This window comes from Nycticebus coucang, chromosome 9, assembly GCF_027406575.1.
Source record: "Nycticebus coucang isolate mNycCou1 chromosome 9, mNycCou1.pri, whole genome shotgun sequence".
NCBI lineage: Eukaryota > Metazoa > Chordata > Mammalia > Primates > Lorisidae > Nycticebus > Nycticebus coucang.
Window position 1 is genome coordinate 25235037 of NC_069788.1, and position 17776 is coordinate 25252812.

The window sequence follows — 17776 nt, forward strand, 5'->3', positions numbered from 1 at the left end:
TACTATGTCACTAGGTGATAGGAAGTTTTCAGCTCCATTATATTCTCATAGGTACACCATTGTATATGTGGTTTGTCATTGTGTCACGTGACTGTATATTATTAGACAATATTGTATAATGATTCATTTGTACACTCCTCCCCTCTTTCATACCAGACTACCTAGGGCTGTGTTTGTTTGTTTTTCTAACTTCAGAAGTGGCTTTTACAAAATAAGTTTGTGAATAAATGAAACAAATTGGAAAATAATCAAATGAACACAAATTAATTTAATGACATGAAAAGGCGCCACCATTTTGTTTTCTGTTGAAATTCATTAAATGTATCATGGGAGTTGGTGTAGAAGACCTTGTTTTATAATGAGGCACTAAAAGAATGGCTGGCAATAATGCAAGTGGAATTAATTTACATTAAAGATGAGCAAAACTAATATCACATACATTTGTAAGGTTTGGAGTCATACTGCCCTAGGTTTCAATCCTAGCTTTCTTACTTCCAGACTTCAGATCAAAAGAAAATTGCTAAAGAAAATTTCCACTGAGTCTCAATAATACATATAAATCATTGTACTTTTTGAGGTATAAATGGACACATAGCACAATGCTAAGCACAATGCTCGCTAAGTGGTTGTTCTCTTGGCGGTAGTAGGTGTGCCGGAGCCGTTATTTACACATTAGTCTAAGGAATATATTATCTGGAGTATAAGGCAAGTGGCTCGAACAAATAGACCCTGGCATTTCATGATTCAAACAAATAGAAGTTTCTTTTCCTCTCAAATACACAAGTTCAGAAATAGCCAAGTCCAAAGAGGGACCTCATTCTGCTCCACGAGGTCATCAGGCTCTCAGGGGCCTTTCAATCTCTTAGTTGCTCTGTCATTTCCGAGTGTCGAACTTCCTCTTCAGAGTCAAATGTGCCTCACATTCATATCTATATCCTGGCCTAGGGGAAAGAAAGAAGGGGGAAGGGCAGGTACCTGCATTTTTTAACCATTTCAAGCAGAAGTTGCACATATCGCCTCTATTTATATAGCATTACCTGGTCACTTAGTCACAGGGTCACGTTTAGCTGCAGGGAATGCTGGGAACTGTAGCTGAGCTAACATATGTGCTCCCTCCTTATTCATAGTTTTTGCTTTCTATAGTCTCGGATACCCACGGTCAACTGCAATCTGAAAATATTAAATGGAAAATTCCAGAAATAAACAACTCACAAGTTTTAAATTGCGTGCCTTTCTGAGCAGCATGATGAAATCTCACACCATCCAGTTCTATCCCTTTGTTATATTAATATTAACATACTAATACTGTATATGTTATCCACTCATTAGTCCCTTAGTAACTTCTCAGTTATCAGGTTGAAAAAAAACAAAACAGAACATTAAGGTTTTGCACTATGTATGGTTTTCAGGTGTCCACTGGGGGTCACAAAATATACCACCTGCAGATAAGAGGAGAGTCCTATACACAGCCCAGGGATTGAGGAATGAGGAGGAATAAAACTGGGAGATCATAGCAGTTGACTTAAGTGTAACCTGCAGACAGCCTTCTTTGTCCTTTGATCCTTGTCAGAGATTGTAGCCCTCAATCTCTCCCTAGAAAATGAGGTGGTGCTTCTGATTTTGAAGCACCATTAGATTACTCTTGATTTTGAAATTCATTTACTTTATAGTATCTTTATATATTCATTTTTTTCACTTTATTCTGTAAGTATAACTCATAAACTTTATCTCAAAATGTTCGAAGACACTGATGGCATTTTGGGGTGAGAAGGATTGTAACTTCAACAATAAAATTTGGGACAGGCTTAGTGAATCAGCCAATGAAAATGTTGGGAAAATGTCCACAGTACAATATGACTCAAAGTCTACATAAATTTATATTACATGTAAAGGAGAATTTGTGAATTAAGCCACAATGAACATTTTAGCACACGTCTCCTTATTGTAAACTGATTTTTTTCTTCTGGGTAGATACCTAGATTTGGGGTTATGGGACCAAATGTATGGTTTACTTTTAGCTCTTTAAGGATTCTCCATACTTCTTTCCATAGAAGCTGTATTAGTTTATAATCCCACCAACAGTGTAAAAGTGTTCCGTTCTCTCTACATCATGCCAATATTTGCAGCTTTGAGAATTTGTGATGTGGGCTATTCTTACTAGGGTTAGGTGATATCTCAGGGTGGTTTTGATTTGCATTTCTCTGATGATCAGTGATGATGAAATTGCCAAAATGTGAAATCAGCCAAAGTGCTTCTCAGGCCATGAATGGATTAATAAAATGTGGTATTTGTATGCCTTGGAACAATTCAGGCATAAACAATGATGGAGACTTTACATCTTTTTTATTTACCTGGATGGAGTTGAAGAACTTTCTATGTAGTAAAGTATCATGAAGGTAGAAAAGCAAGTATCCAATGTGTGCAATATTAGTGTGAAACCAATAGGTAAACAACTACACCCCCACATGAGAGAAAATCCACAATTAAATTCAAGTGGGTGTGAAGGGGAAGGAGGGACAGGGAAGAGGGGAGGAGGGATGGAGAGCGGCAAACTCTCATGGGCACATCGTAAGGATATACAGCACACTTCCTGGGTAAAGAGCTAAACTACAACTTGAACTTTACCTAACAAACACAAATAACGTAAATTAATCATGTGTACCCTCATATTAATCTGAAATTAAAAAAAAGTAGAATGTGTTTTCCTATTTTAAAAATAATAAACACAGCATTTTACTTTATGACTCACAATTTTAAAATATTGACTTAGTCTCTATATAAACATATTAAATGTTTTAGAATTTGTCACCCCTCCCCATGTGTAAAAGTTGTGGTTGTATGAATTAGAAGTTTCCTTAGCCTTCATGACAAACAATAAACAAAGCAGGAAAAAAAAAAACATAGTTTAAAACAAAACTGAATATCTGAGAATTTCAAGTTTTGTCACACAGCCCTGTTATTAATAGGCGGCATCATTGAATCAGAAATTCAACTTTCAGTGACTCTCATACATTGATATAATAAGAAGTGTGACTACTAAGCGTAGTGCAATTTTAGGGGGTTGTCTTATACACGATTTACTGATGGAATATAGTTGATATATTTAAAGCATAGACCACCAAACCTGGCCGGTTGTGTTTGAATCTTCTATATGCAACATTCTAGCATGATATTTAACTTATTTTTGCCTCATTTCTTCAACACAAAAATGTAAGAATTACATCTACCTTATGGGATTGTTGTAAAAAATAAACCATTTGAAGGGTCTCTTAATTATTCAGCAAGTATTAACACTTTCAATTAATTAAACAAATATTTATATATAGAATACCAGATTTATGTGAAGCAAAATTTTAGGCACTAGAGTTACAGCAATTAATTACATAGAAAAAAAATCAGCCTTTGCGTAGCTTACATTTTAACCCTTCATTTCAACTCCAAGAAGACAGTCTCATTATCCTCAGTTGACAGGTGAGGAAACCTGTTTGAGAGCTGTGATGTGATTTAGCGATGGTGAACAGAGCCAAATATCACACACAGGGCCTTCTAGCTCTAAGAACACTGCCTACAAGCAATCATGCGATATGCACAAGTATTTCTTGAGCTTCTGTTATGTACCAGGCAAATGGTGGGCCACAGACACTGTACACACAGCCTGCGAGAGACAAAACCCTTTGAAGATTTGAGGTGATGTTTCCAGAGACCTTGACCATAACTACTCCCTAACATACCCCACATCATGTAGACATAACCTCAGCTGTCTACACTTTCCCGCTCCTTAATGAGTTATCAGAAACATATTTTTAGAAATTAAAAGTAAATCGCATGTATTTGAAATTATTTGAATGAAGAAGAAATAATTTGCATGCTAAATTGTAAGAAAAATAAACATACCTCATTCACTGAAATTCAAGGACAAGATCAATATTCTTAGAGGAATAGCTGAGTTCTTTTACTGTGGGATTGTGTCTAAATATAGCTCTCTTATTTCAATAATTTGCTCCTACACAAGGGAAGAATACATGCCAGCGACTTAATGAGGCAATGGATTTTCTTTCCAGCTTTTACTATTTTACTACAACTTACATACCCTTATAAATTATTTTTCTCATGTGTGCAATGATTTTTGAACCTATATCACTTATGAACTTTTTTGAAATCTTTAAGGGGAAGGGATGAGTCAGATGCCAAAATTACTTAGAAAATAGATTATTTATTTAATTGAACATTCTTTTAATAGAATTGCTGAAACATCTAATTGACAGATATTTTTAAATCTAAAAAAGATTTTTAAAAAATGAAGTATGATGAAAATGATTAATAAGTATGTAATGGTGAGCACAATTAAATCATTCTTTTGAAACAAAATTCAGGGTTGGGAATGTCACAAGTCATCATGCAAACATATTTTTTAAAAACAATTATTAGATTTTAATTTAGAGCAGGTTAAGGTTAACAAAAAATTGAGTGAAAAGTACAAAGTGTTCCATCTATTCCCTCAGCCAGCTCTCCCAGTTTCTTCCATTATTAACATCTCATGTTAGTCTTATGTATTTGTTATAATTAATTAGCTTCTCTTCATACATTATTATTCCCTAAAGTTCATAGTACACATTAAGGTATGCTTTTTCTTGTATATTCTATGTTTTTGCAAATGTATAAAGATACATATCCACTTGTACAGTATAATACAGAATAGTTTCACTACTCTAGAAATCTGTGCTCCATCTGTTCATCCTTACCTCCTTTTTGACACACTTTAAGTCTGGGGTAATCAGAGATCATTTTGGTTTTGTCCGTGTTTTGCCTTTTATTCTATAGTTTTGTATATATATATATCTATATATAACTATATATTATATATATATATATATATATGTAGGAAGCTAACAGATCTCTGTGAATAAATAAACCCCTGAAGCTAGTTAAAAAGAAGAAATTCTTGGTACTAATCTGTTTTAAAACATTTTATTTCTTTCTCAACAGTGTAATAAAAGTGATTGTAAAAGCATGATGTAAGTTTATATTTTAAATAAGTGAGTGTTTAATCTATAATTACGTAGTATTATTTAAAAACCAAAAACAAAAATTTAAATCATAGAAAACATAGCCCATTTTTCTGAGTGTTGTAAACCATCGAAATCACAATTTACTCTCTATATTAGTTGATAATATATAGCATCTAAGTATGAAGTCAGACAATTGAGTTCACAAACTCGTCCTAGAAAACATGCTTTCGTATGCTTGCTTTGGACTAGCGCTGGTGTTGGTGCATAGCTTCCTGGGGAGGTGGGGGGGAGTACTGCAAAGGTGACCATAGCAATATTCAGCAGTGAGGTATATAGTAGTTTTTGTAGGATGAGTTCACAAGCTTAATTGTCCACCCTCATATTATGTCACGTAGACTTTCTTTAGTAAAACAATGATGGCTTACAGAATAAGCAAAATAAGGCAGATCATCAACTCACCGCTAATTGTTACAAATATCCACAGTTAACCCTTATACAGTGTGTACTATTTGCAGGTACTGTTTTAAATGCTTTTATACGTGTTAATAAATTTATGTCTTACAATGAGAGAGTGAGTCACTACGATAGTATCTCCATTTCACAAATGACGTACTGTGGTGACACTGAGGAGGCAGGATGGCCCTGGCTCAGAAGTTGAGAATGAGGAGAGTCCACACGCACAGGGGTCTGACCACGCCATGCAAGCCCAAATGGTGTGAGAGCAGGGAAAGGAGTCTGATTTGTTTTTCACAGTGATTAGCAGGAAAGTGTGGGGTGGGGGTTCTCATACATGGACTGAATTTCTTACCACAGACAAAGGAGGGAACACTCCAGGTCTCTTATCACATTTTAGACAAGAGAAGAGAAGACATTTCTCTTGGTGAGGGGGCTTGAAAGCTGACAGCAGTCAAACATCATAAATGAAGTCAGATTCTTTCAAAAAAATCCTAAGGCTTCAGGTAGATAGTTTGCTATAATATAAAGCCTGCAAATTTCAGTTTGGGATTAAAACTTAAATCATTTTCCAATGTCCATGCTGTTAACCTGGATACAGATTTTCTTATTATAAAAGCATTGTCTGATTACTGCAGAAAATATGGAAATTATAAATAAGTTTGAATAAGAAAAAAATTATTCTTCAGTATACAAGTCAGGGAAGACCATTAGGTATATTTAGTTTGTTTCTACCTTGTCCTTTAGTAGTTACCCTGATTTAATATCCTGTAAGCTGTTTTTAAATTTCCCAAATTAAATATTATCTTCGGAACATTTTTTCGAAGAATTCAATATTTCTTGAAGTGGTAGACAAATTTCTAAGCTGCCCCCAAGGACCCCCAGCCCCTGGTGTATGCCCTGTGTTACCCTCTCCCCCCAGTAGGGGCAGAACTTATGATTTGGTTCTAACCATAGAATCCGGCAGAGTTGTAAGCATGTCATTCAATTTCTTTACACTACAGGTGCATATATTTTATGGGCATATTATCCTGGTTAGGCATAATATAAACAGGAAAGTCCTTTAAAAAATTCCTTGGCAGTTTCTGAAACGAGAGATTCTTCTGTGGGTCTTGAAGAAGCTGCCATGTTGAGAAAGGGCCAGGAAAGGACCATATGACAAGAAACCACAGGTGTCTTTTGGGAGCAGAAAGCAAACACTGGTGACAGCAAGAAAACTAGAACTTCAATACTATAATCACAAAAATAAAACAGAATCCCCCTGATCACCATGTGAACTTGGAAGAAGCCCCTGAGAATGGAAGGGTGCTCCACCAACACCTTGATTGTGGCCTTGTGATACCCTAAAAAGAAGATTTGGTCACACCATCCCCGGACATCTGATCTGTAGAAACTGAGAGAGTTAACAAACGCTGTTTTTAAGCTGTTGTGTGATAATATTTTTACGTAGCAAGAGAAAACAATGCACCTAAAAAAAAAAAAAAAAGAAAGAAAACAATGCACCTAAATATTTGTTTTCAAATCTTGGTACAATCTACCAGATGGATTAGCCTTAAATCATTTCAGTATTTTCCATACAAAAAATCAGTTGAAACTTATGACTCTTTTCTCAATATAAATTTTAAAAAGTAGATCAAGAAAGTGCAATGCACATGTTATTTTTTGCTTCTTCAAACTCACAGCATGTTATTTTAGCAGCATGCAGTCTTGATAAGCTGTCAGCCTGGATACCCAGTCCTGACTTGGCCTGAGGACAGTCACATGACCCAACAAGAACAATCATGCTCTTTTCCTGGGATTTGAATCTCAAGAAAAATGGCACTGCGAATCAACGGATCTGATTCATTCTAATGCTGACATCTGGTGAGACTTACTGTGATTCCCTTCTAACCCGATCTCCATGTACCCTGTTTCATAATCTTCCTTAGAATTCATTGCTGAGCTATATTTTTATTCCACTGGTATCCCATAGAATTCAAATTCTTCCTAATAATTCTCTCTTTACACATACACATACACACAATCTTCATTATTTGTGGATTCTGTATTTGTGAATTTTCCTGATTGCTAACATTGATTTGTAACTCCAAAATCAATTATTCAGCCTGCTTTTGTGAAGAGCCTTGAAAGCTTTGAGTCACCCGCATGTACATTCATTCCCACATGAGGCAGAACCAAGTGGCATTTTGCCTTCTCGTTTCAGCTCTCATATTTTAAACAAGTATCACTTTCATAGCATATTCAGTGCTATATGTTCTCATTTTTGATGTTGAAAATGGCCTCCACGTGTTAGGATAAAGTGCTGCATTAGGTTTATTTTTATTTGTTTATTTATTTATTTGCAGTTTTTGGCCGGGGCTGGGTTTGAACCCGCCACCTCCAGCATATGGGGCTGGGGCCCTACTCCTTTGAGCCACAGGCACTGCTCAATATATAGGAGGGGGCACCTGGATTTGAACTGAGGACCTGCATTAGGTTTCTAAGCACAAGAAGACTGCGTTGTTCTTTAAGGAGAAATAAGTGTCTTAGATAACCTAAGATCGGGCATGAGTTACAGCGCGGTTAGCCACAGGTTCTACATTAGGAATCAACGATCTATCTAGAAAACCTAACAGAAAATTCACTGATGTGATTAGGACATGAGGCGCCTTTGGAAAGTGCCGAAGCAAAATCTGTCATGTACGATGAAACTGTGAGAAAGATGAAAAAGTGGTAAAATGGATGAATTCGTGAGATTATTACGGATTTATAAAAAACATAGTGGAAAAAAGCATAGTGCTCAGCATTGTTGTGAGGCTGAATGACAAAAAAAAATTATCATCATGTTACCCAGAATCAAGAAAATGCTAAACTCTTCTCAGCTAGTGTTGGCTGACTTGCATGTTTCAAAAGGCAATATTGTGTAGAAAAACGTTAAACTGGCAGCCAAGGCGATTAAAAACTAGTTGCCAGCTGTCATACAGAAAAAGGTTATGTGGAAGAGCAGGTTTTCAATACTGATGAAACTGACTTTTCTTTTGCAAGAACTTTGGCAAACAAACCTAGATAATACAAACATCATTTTGAATGACAAAAATGTTGGACCACAGGCTCATAGAAATCTAATTTCCCCTTGGAGCAGTAATTCAGTCAGTATTTGTTACATCAGTGTTCACAGTGATTTGTAGAACATAACTAACATAAATAATGAGAATCAATGATACACACAGCCGTTTCTGTTGCTAGCAACTAAAGAATGCCATAAATACATCAATACTCTGGATGAAAAGATCAAACTTTAAGAAATATTAATATAGTCTGTCAACCAGAAAGTTTGATTAGCTTTTATCAATATAGGAGACTTCTGATTTCCCTACATTATGAAACCTTTTATATTTTTCCATCTTGATCACAAAAATATACGAATCTTTTTATTTTGATTTACATTTCCAATTAAGTAAAATATGCCTTCTCTTTCTTTGTATATGTGCAATTCTCTTTGTTTTTTTTTGAAATGTATCAAAGCACTATCAGTTTTTCTGAATGCTTCCTGTAATTTCTCACAAAAATCATTTTTGACTATTTTTAACAGAACTAGCTTTAATTTTCTGGTTTAATTCAATATTTTATAATATCATTATATATTTATGCTTCTTGTTTTCTTTACCTTCCTTTTGAATTCATTTTGTGATGATAAAATCTATCCTATAGTATTTCTTCAGCTAGGATGTTTTGATTAAGCTTTTTGAGTCCTAGATGTTTGGATATATTTTATATTGTTCTCACACATATAATTTCTCTGGGTCTTGAAAATTCTAACCTTGAGATCACCTTTAATCAGATCATAAAAATGCTGATCTATTCCGTTCAGAATTGTCAACTGGAATTCCAGTGTCACTGTGACTGCCCTTTCGGAGTCTCTAAGGTGTGAGTATTTCTTTTGTTTCATATATTTTAACTTGTTAAGCGTCCAGTTAACAAGACTAATGCAAGTCTTTCTTAAATTCCATTAGTATTTATTATTTATTTCTTTCTATTTTGAGTATTCTATTTGTGCTGAAATTTCTGTAGACAAATTACAGAACTTCTAGATATATCCTCCTTGTTTCCTAACTTCTGTTTCCACACATTTCACATCTCTATTCTTTGTGGTTGTTTTGGGAGAATTATTTATTTGTTCACTAATCCACTCATCAATTGGGTCCATTGAGACATTCATTTTACTTATTGAATTTTAGCTATTTTAACAAATTTTAATACTTCCAACATTTCTTGTCAGGTTTGAGGGAGGGGGCTAAATTTCTTCATTAACTTTGAGGATCATAATTTTTTCTATTTTAAAGTTGTGCTTTTGTGCCCTGTTCATAGTGTTTCATTTGATGTTATGTCTACGTATTTCTTCATACTTCTTTTTCATGGAGTTGTTTTTCTTACATGCTGAAGATTTTTTTGTGTGTACCTAATTTTCTGGGAAAATGGGTGAGAAGCAGGACGCTACAGGAAGGACTTGATTAGAAGCTAATTTTCTGATTGCAACATTTTCCATTTCCTCCTGGATGTCCCCAGCTTCCCATCACATTGCCAGGCCTCCTTGGTCGAAATAATATATCTTTCCACTTCTGTCTGACGTGGAGACAGAAAGAACTGAGTTTGCCCTTAATCTAGAAGAAAGGGGAAAGGGTTTAGGGCCTTCTGGGGCAGCCACATCTACTGAGACTCTGTTAAATAACTCATAGCTCCTTCCTCTTTAATATACGCATCAAATCCCAGCTTAGAACAACTCTCCACCCTTCAATACACAGTATGTTATTTTTTTCCATCAGGATTTTTTATGTACGTAGCTTTTGAGCTGTGACTGTCTCTCCTTTAATCTCATTCCATTATCTGTCACCTTTGAGAATTCATTTTTTTTTAATTTCAAAATATTTAGAGGTACAATTTTTTTTGTTATATGGACACATTTTATAATGCTTAAGTTGGGGGGTTTCACGTGTCCCTCACTAAAATCATGTTCATTGTACCTGGTAGGTAAGTTCTTCTCTCTCATCCCGTCTCCCTTCCCTTTGGGTTTCCCTGTCCTTTACATCTCTTTGTGCCCGTTATTTGGCTCCCAATTATTAAAAAGTGTATGTGGTGTTTGTTTTTTCATTTCTGAGACATTTCAACTAGTATAACAGTCTCTAGTTCTGACCATGGGGCTGCAAAAGAAGTTATTTCTTTCCTTTTTATAGCTGAGTCGTCCTTTGTGTTATAGATAGATAGATAGATAGATAGATAGATAGATAGATAGATAGATAGATAGATAGATAGATAGATGTTTACGTACACAGACAGATAGATAGACAGATCTCATATTTTCTTTATTCATTCATGAATTGACGGGCACTTGTGTTTATTCCATATCTTTGCAGAAGTGAATTGTGCTGTGATAAACGTTAGAGTGCTGGTGTATTTTTTATAAAATGACTTCTTGTCTTTTGGAGAGAGACCCAGTAGTGGGATTGCCGGATCAAACAGTAGATCTACTTTTAGTTCTTTGAGGCATCTCTGTACTGTTTTCCATAGAGGTTGCAAAAATTTGCAGTCCCATCAACTATGCATACTTAGCGTTCCTTTCTCTCGGTATATGTGCCAGCATCTACTATATTAGAAATTTTTAATATAAGCCATTCTAACAAGGATAAGGTAAAATCTCACTGTGGTTTTAATTTGTATTTCTCTCATAATTAGTGGTGAACACTTTTTATATGTTTATTGGACATTGTCTATCTTCTTTTGAAAAACTTTTATTCATGTCTTCTGCTTACCTTTTAATGAGGTTGCTTGTTTTTCTTGATGATTTGCTTGATTTCTTTTTAGATTCTGGTTATTAGCCCATCCTGGGATGAATATCATGAAAATATTTTCTCCCATTTTTTAGGTTGTCTATTTGCTCCATTGATTATATCTTTGGCTGGGCAGAAGCTTTTTAATTTGATCATATCCCATTTGTTTATTTTTGTTCTAGCAGTGATTGCTTTGGGGATCTTCTTTGTGAATTCTGAACCAAGACCAATATCTAGAAGAGTTGTTCCTATATTTTCTTCTAGAATACTAATGGTATTTTATCTGTCTTAAATTATTGTTTTTTTAGTGCTGAATGACATGTAACTACCCAATTTCTCAGTACCATTTATTGAACAATGCTTCTGCTCCTCCCTGTGTGCAGGTCTGCTTGGTCAAAGATCAATTGATTGTATGTATCTGAGTTCCCTATTCTGTTACATTGGTCTATGTTTCTATTTTTGTACCAATACAAAAGTATTGCTGTTTGGGTTACTGTAGCCTTGTAGCATAGTTTAAAGTCTTGTAATGTGATGCTTCCAGATTTGTTCTTTTGGCTTAAGATTGCTTTCATCCTATTAGGCTCTTTTCTGGTTCCACATGAATTGTTGAATTATTCTTTTCTAGATCTGTAAAATACAATGTTGGCATTTCGATGAGGATTGCATCAAATCTGTACATCACTTCAGGAAGTATGGACATTTTAACAATGTTGATTCTACCAATGCATGAGCATGATATGTTTTTCCATTTGTTTATGTGATCTATAATTTCTTTCCTCAGTGTTTCATAGTTCTCCTCACAGAGATCTTCTACCTCCTTGATTAAGTACATTCCTAGGTGTTTTATTTCTTTGTAACAGTTGTGAATAGTATTGAGACTGATTTGACTCTCAGTTGACTGATGTTAGTATACTTACATAGAAATTGTACTGATTTATGTACACTGATTTTGTAACCTGAGACTTTGATGAACTCATATACCAACTACAGGAGCATCTTGTTGGATGAATTCTTTGGAGTTTTCTAGATATAAGATCATATCATCAATGAAAAGAGACAGTTTGGCCTTCTCTTGCCCTGTTTGGATACCATTTATTTCTATTGCCTGATTGATCTGGCTAGGTCTTCCAGTATTACATTGAAGAGAAATGGTGACAGTGGGCATCCTTGTCTAGTTCCAGTTTTTTTTTTTTCTTTCTTTAGTACTTACGTTTTTTTCTCTATTGTTTAGAATTCATAGAGGGTACAAAGAATTAGGTTGGGCGGCGCCTGTGGCTCAGCGGGTAGGGCGCCGGTCCCACATGCCGGAGGTGGCAGGTTCAAACCCAGCCCCGGCCAAAAAAAAAAAAAAAAAAAAAGAATTAGGTTACACTGATTGCATTTGTTAGCTAAAGTCCCTCTTACAATTGTATCCCACCCCCAAGAGGTGTGCCATCCACCGTGACCCCTCCTCCTTACCTTCTCCCCAGCCCTGCTCCCTCATTCTCTTACCCCCACCATGTATTAGGCCATCTACTGCCTTCATATTAGAATAGAGACATTGGCTTCTTGCTTCTCCTTTTTTGTGGTGCTTTACTGAGAAGAATGTGTTCCACCTCAATCCAGATTAATACAAAAGATGTAAACTCTCCTTCTCTTTTAATGGATGAATAGTATTCCATGGTATACATATACCACAGCTTCTTAATCCATTCCTGGGTTGGTGGGAATTTAAGTTGTTTCCACATTTTGGTGATTGCAAATTAAGCTGTGATAAACAGTCTAGTGCACATGTCCTTATAATAAAAGGATTTTTCTTTCTTCTCAGTTTGTTGAGGATTCTCCATACTTCCTAAAAGGTGGTGTTAATTTGCAGTACCACCAGCATTGTAAAAGTGTTCCCTTCTCTCCACATCCACGCCAGCATCTGCAGCTTTGAGACTTTGTGATGTGGGCTATTCTCACTGGGGCTAAATGATTTCTCAAGGTGTTGATTTGCATTTCTCTGATCCTTAGGGCAGATGAACATTTTTTCATATGCTTATTAGCCATTTGTCTATCTTCTTTAGTGAAAGTTCTATTCATGTCTCTTGCCCAATGATATATGGGGTTGTTGGCTCTTTTTATGTTGATTAATTTCAGTTCTCTGTAAATCCTAGATATCAGGATTTTGTTTGATTCATAATATGCAAATACCCTTTCCCATTCTGAAGGATGTCTATTTGCTTTGGTTGTCATCTCCTTAGCTGTATAGAAGCTATTCAGTCTAACTAAGTCCTATTTGTTTATTTTTGTTGTTGTTTGCAATTGCCATGGCAGTCTTCTTTACAAAATCTTTCTCCAGGCTGATATCTTCAAGTGTTTTCCCCACGCTTCCTCTAGTTCCAGTTTTTAGGGGGAATGTTTCCGACTTTTCACCATTCAGCATGATGTTGGCTGTGAGTTGTCATATACGTCATTTATAATTTCAGATTTGTTTCTTCTATCCCTGGTTTAGTGTTTTTGTCATAAAAAGTTGCTGGATTGTTGCTGACTGTTTTTTGTGCACCTGTTGAGATTATTATATAGTCTTTGTTTGAGCTTCTGTTTGTGTGGTGAATCACATTTATTAATTTATATATGTTGAACCATCCTTGCATCCAGGAGAGGGTGTCCAGTTGTTCGTGGTAGATTATTATTATTATTATTTTTTTTTTATGTGCTCTTGAATTCAGTTTGCTTGTATCTTGTTGGGGATTTTCATACCTATGCTCATAAGGAATATTTGTCTGTAGTTTTTTTTTTGTTTGTTTTTTTTTTTTTAATGTGTCTCTTCCTAGCTCTGCCATCAAGGTGATATTGTCTTCATAGAATGAGTTAGAAAGAATGTCTTCATTCTCAATATTATGGAGTAATTTCAGTAGGATAGGTACCAGTATTTCTTTGTAGGCACCAGTATTTTCTTTGTTTGTAAATCCATCTTATTTAGGGCTTTTTTTGCTATTGTTGTTGGGAGATTTTTATTCTGCTTCAATCTTGCTGCTCATTACTGATCTATTTGGGATTTGTATTTCTTTCTGATTCTGACTTGGAATGTGCGTGTTTCTAGGACTTTATTCATTTCCTCTTCATTTTTATAGTTCGTGTAAATGTTTTCATAGTATTCATGGATGATATTTTGTATTTCTGTGGTATCTGTTGTAATGTCTCTTCTCTTGTTCTGCTTGATCTTATTTAAGTCCTTTCCCTTCTATGTCTGTTTAATCTATTTGTGTATTAATTTTGTTTGTCTTTTCAGAAAATAGCTTTTGGATTCAATGACTCTTTGGGGTTTTTTAGGGGAGGTTTTTTTTTTTTATTTCCATTTCTTACAGTTCTCTTCTGAACTTTTATATTTCTTTCTTTTTTTTTTTTTTTTTTTCTGCTAACTTTGGTTTTGGTTTACTCTTCTTTTTCTAGTTCCTTGGGCTGTAACACTAGGTTGTTAATTTGTGATCTGTCTTTATGATGTAGGCATTTAAGACTATTCATTTTCCCCTTAGGCTGCTTTTACTGTATACCATAGATTTTGAAAGCTTGTTTCCCCTTTGTCGTACAGTTTGAGGAATCTTTGGATTTCCATTTTAGCTTCATCACTGACCCAAAAAACATTCAGCAATAGATTCTTTAATTTATATGACTTTGTATAGATTTGAGTATTTCTCTTGGCATTGATTTCCAGTTTTATTCCACTGTGGTGTAAGAAGAGACATGTTATCATTTCAATATTTTTTTTAATTTTCTGACACTTGTTTTCTGATCTACAATATGATCATTCTTGGAAAATAACCCATGTGCTTATGAGAAGAATGTATATTCAGTAGTTTTAGCTTTTTCTGTGAGCATTTGTTAGGCCCTTTTATTCTAGAGTCCTGTGTTAGTCCAGTGTTTCTTTATTGACTTTCTGCTTTGATGATCTGTTCAGTTCTGTGAGTGGGGTATTGAAGTCTCTGGCAATTACAATGCTATTGTTTATTTCTTGCTTAGATCTAGTAGCATTTGCTTTATAAATCTGGGAAGTCCTATGTTAGGTGCACATCTATTTAGAATTGTTATGTTTTCTTGTTGAATTGTTTCTTCCACCATTATATAATGTCCATATTTATCTCTTACTTTTTACTGTTATTGATTTCAAGTCTTGTGCTATTATTGTTCCTATGAGCTTTATTTTTCAAGTGTTTCTACACTAGTAGGTTCTGGATGACTTTTGTATTTCTAGTTTTGTCATTGGTTTTAAAATGCAGGCATAAGCATTTGATAAGGGAGAGTTGTCTAGAATGTATACTCAGTCAACCATCTTAAGGTAATCCATATTTAACTTTCTAAGTTTAAAGCCATCTGAAGAACTTAAAAATAGAATCTGATTTTAATCTGACATTTCTAACAATATAAAGCTGCTCTACATAAAAAAAAATAGATAATTAAATAAAGTTTCAAAAAGTGATATGAAGGAGGCTGTATGCAGTAGCTCATGTCTGTCAGCCTAGTACTTTCAGATGCCAAGGTGGGAGGATTGTTTGACATCAGAGTTTCAAGACCATTCTGAGAAAGAATGAGACCCTGTCTCCATTTAAAAAAAAAGGAAAGGAAAGGAAAGAAAAAAAATTACACTGGTATAGACACATGCCTATAGTTTCAGCTACTTGGAGGGCTGAGGCAGGATTGCTGGAGCTCAGGGATTTGAGATTGCAGTAAGCTGTGATGATACCACTACACTATAGCCTGAATGACAAAGTGAGACTCTGTCTTCAAAAAAAATAATAATAAAAGGGATATATTTGAAAATGCAACAAAGAGTTCATACAAATCTATAAGATAAATATTAAGGTTTCTAAAAGATAAATAGAAAATAATTATTAATTGGTAATTTAAATAATAAATATGAATACAACCTCAATAGTAAGCAATATATAAATTTGAAGACTAAGAAGCTATTTTACATTTGCCAAATTCAGACAAAAATGTGTAAGAAGACAAAGATGGCTGCATCCAGGAGAGTTGGATAAAGGTTGCAGTGAACCCCGGGCGCAGCTGAGGAAAATCAGAGGCAGCCACAGCTTTTGAGAGAAGGAGAGCATAAGGCTCAAGATGGAAAATCACAAACCAGATGATACTAAGGAAAACCAAACACATTTCATTACCATAACCAGAAAAATTAACCAGCTTCCAGAAACAGAAAGGAATTTACTTGAACATGGATCAGTATATATTGGACTTAATGCTGCTCTTTGTGGCCTAATATCAAACAGTCTTTTTCGACGCATGTTGAATGTGACAACAGCTCATATTGCTGCTGGCTTACCAATGGCAGTGCTTCTGTTTCTGACAACAGATGTAGCTTACAGAAGTTCTGTAACTTTACCTTTGACTACAGGTAAATTAAACTGTGAAACCTGTACTGTAACCTGGAGTGGACTTACTGGTCTTGTTTTTGGTGGTCTGTATCCTGTTTTTTGGCTATACCAGTGAATGCTGGCCTTGCAGCCAGTGTCAGTCAGCTCTGCTACCAGATAAAGGAAACATTTTAACATACTGGATTAGAATTTCTAAGCCTATCTTTAGAAAGATGTTATTTCCCATTTTGCTCCAGACTGTGTGTACAGCATACCTTGGATCTAGACAATATAAACTACTTATAAAGTCCCTTCAATTACCTGAACATGGCCTAGAAATTCACTAATTTTAAGCAAATGTGTACACATACAAAAATAAAATGGCAAAAATAACCTGTAACAAAAAAATATGAGAGAATATTTAATGCTAGCAAATGTGTGGTAAAATAAACATTATATAATGTTTGTTAGTATTGAAATCTAACTATTTTCCAATTCATTTCAAATATCCTAAAGTTTTTACTCATTTGACCCAAATATATGGATAAATGTTTAAAGTACATTCAAATAAGTCTGTTGTGTTATAGAAAAATTATGATGTAAAAAAATATAATTGTTTAATGAGTGAAGAGTAGTTAAGTGTATTATAGTTCAATCACACTACAGGCTATTATGTAGGTATTAGCAATGAGGTTTACAAAGAGTTATTTTATGAAGAAATGCTTATAATACATTTAGTATTCAAAATAAAATATAATTATGTATTCTGTTTGTTTTTAACTTTTAAAATTATACATATTAATAAATCAAAAACTAAAAGAAAAATTATGAAATATCAAAGAAGGTTTTCTCAAGTAGACAAGTTTATTTTAAAATTTTAAATATTTTCAGGCATTTTTCTAAAGCATCTGCCATGAGGAGGTAATAAGCTAATAAGCAATAACAGGTGCTATTTTAAAAATTAATCATCTAGGCTTGGTGCCTTTAAAACAGTGGTTATGGCGCCAGCCACATGCACCGAAGCTGGTGGGTTCGAGCCCAGCCCAGACCAACTAAACAATGACAACTGCAACAAGAAAATAGCCAGGCATTTTGGTGGGCACCTGTAGTCCCAACTACTTGGAAGCCTGAGGCAAGAGAATCACTTACGCCCGAGAGTTAGAGGTTGCTGTGAACTATG

General features: G+C 34.9%; 1 pseudogene; it reads left to right on the forward strand.

Annotated features, from left to right (window-relative positions):
- The first annotated feature begins 16351 nt into the window (after positions 1-16351).
- On the forward strand, positions 16352-16943 carry LOC128594942 (transmembrane protein 126A-like; annotated as a pseudogene).
- Positions 16944-17776: the final 833 nt, after the last annotated feature.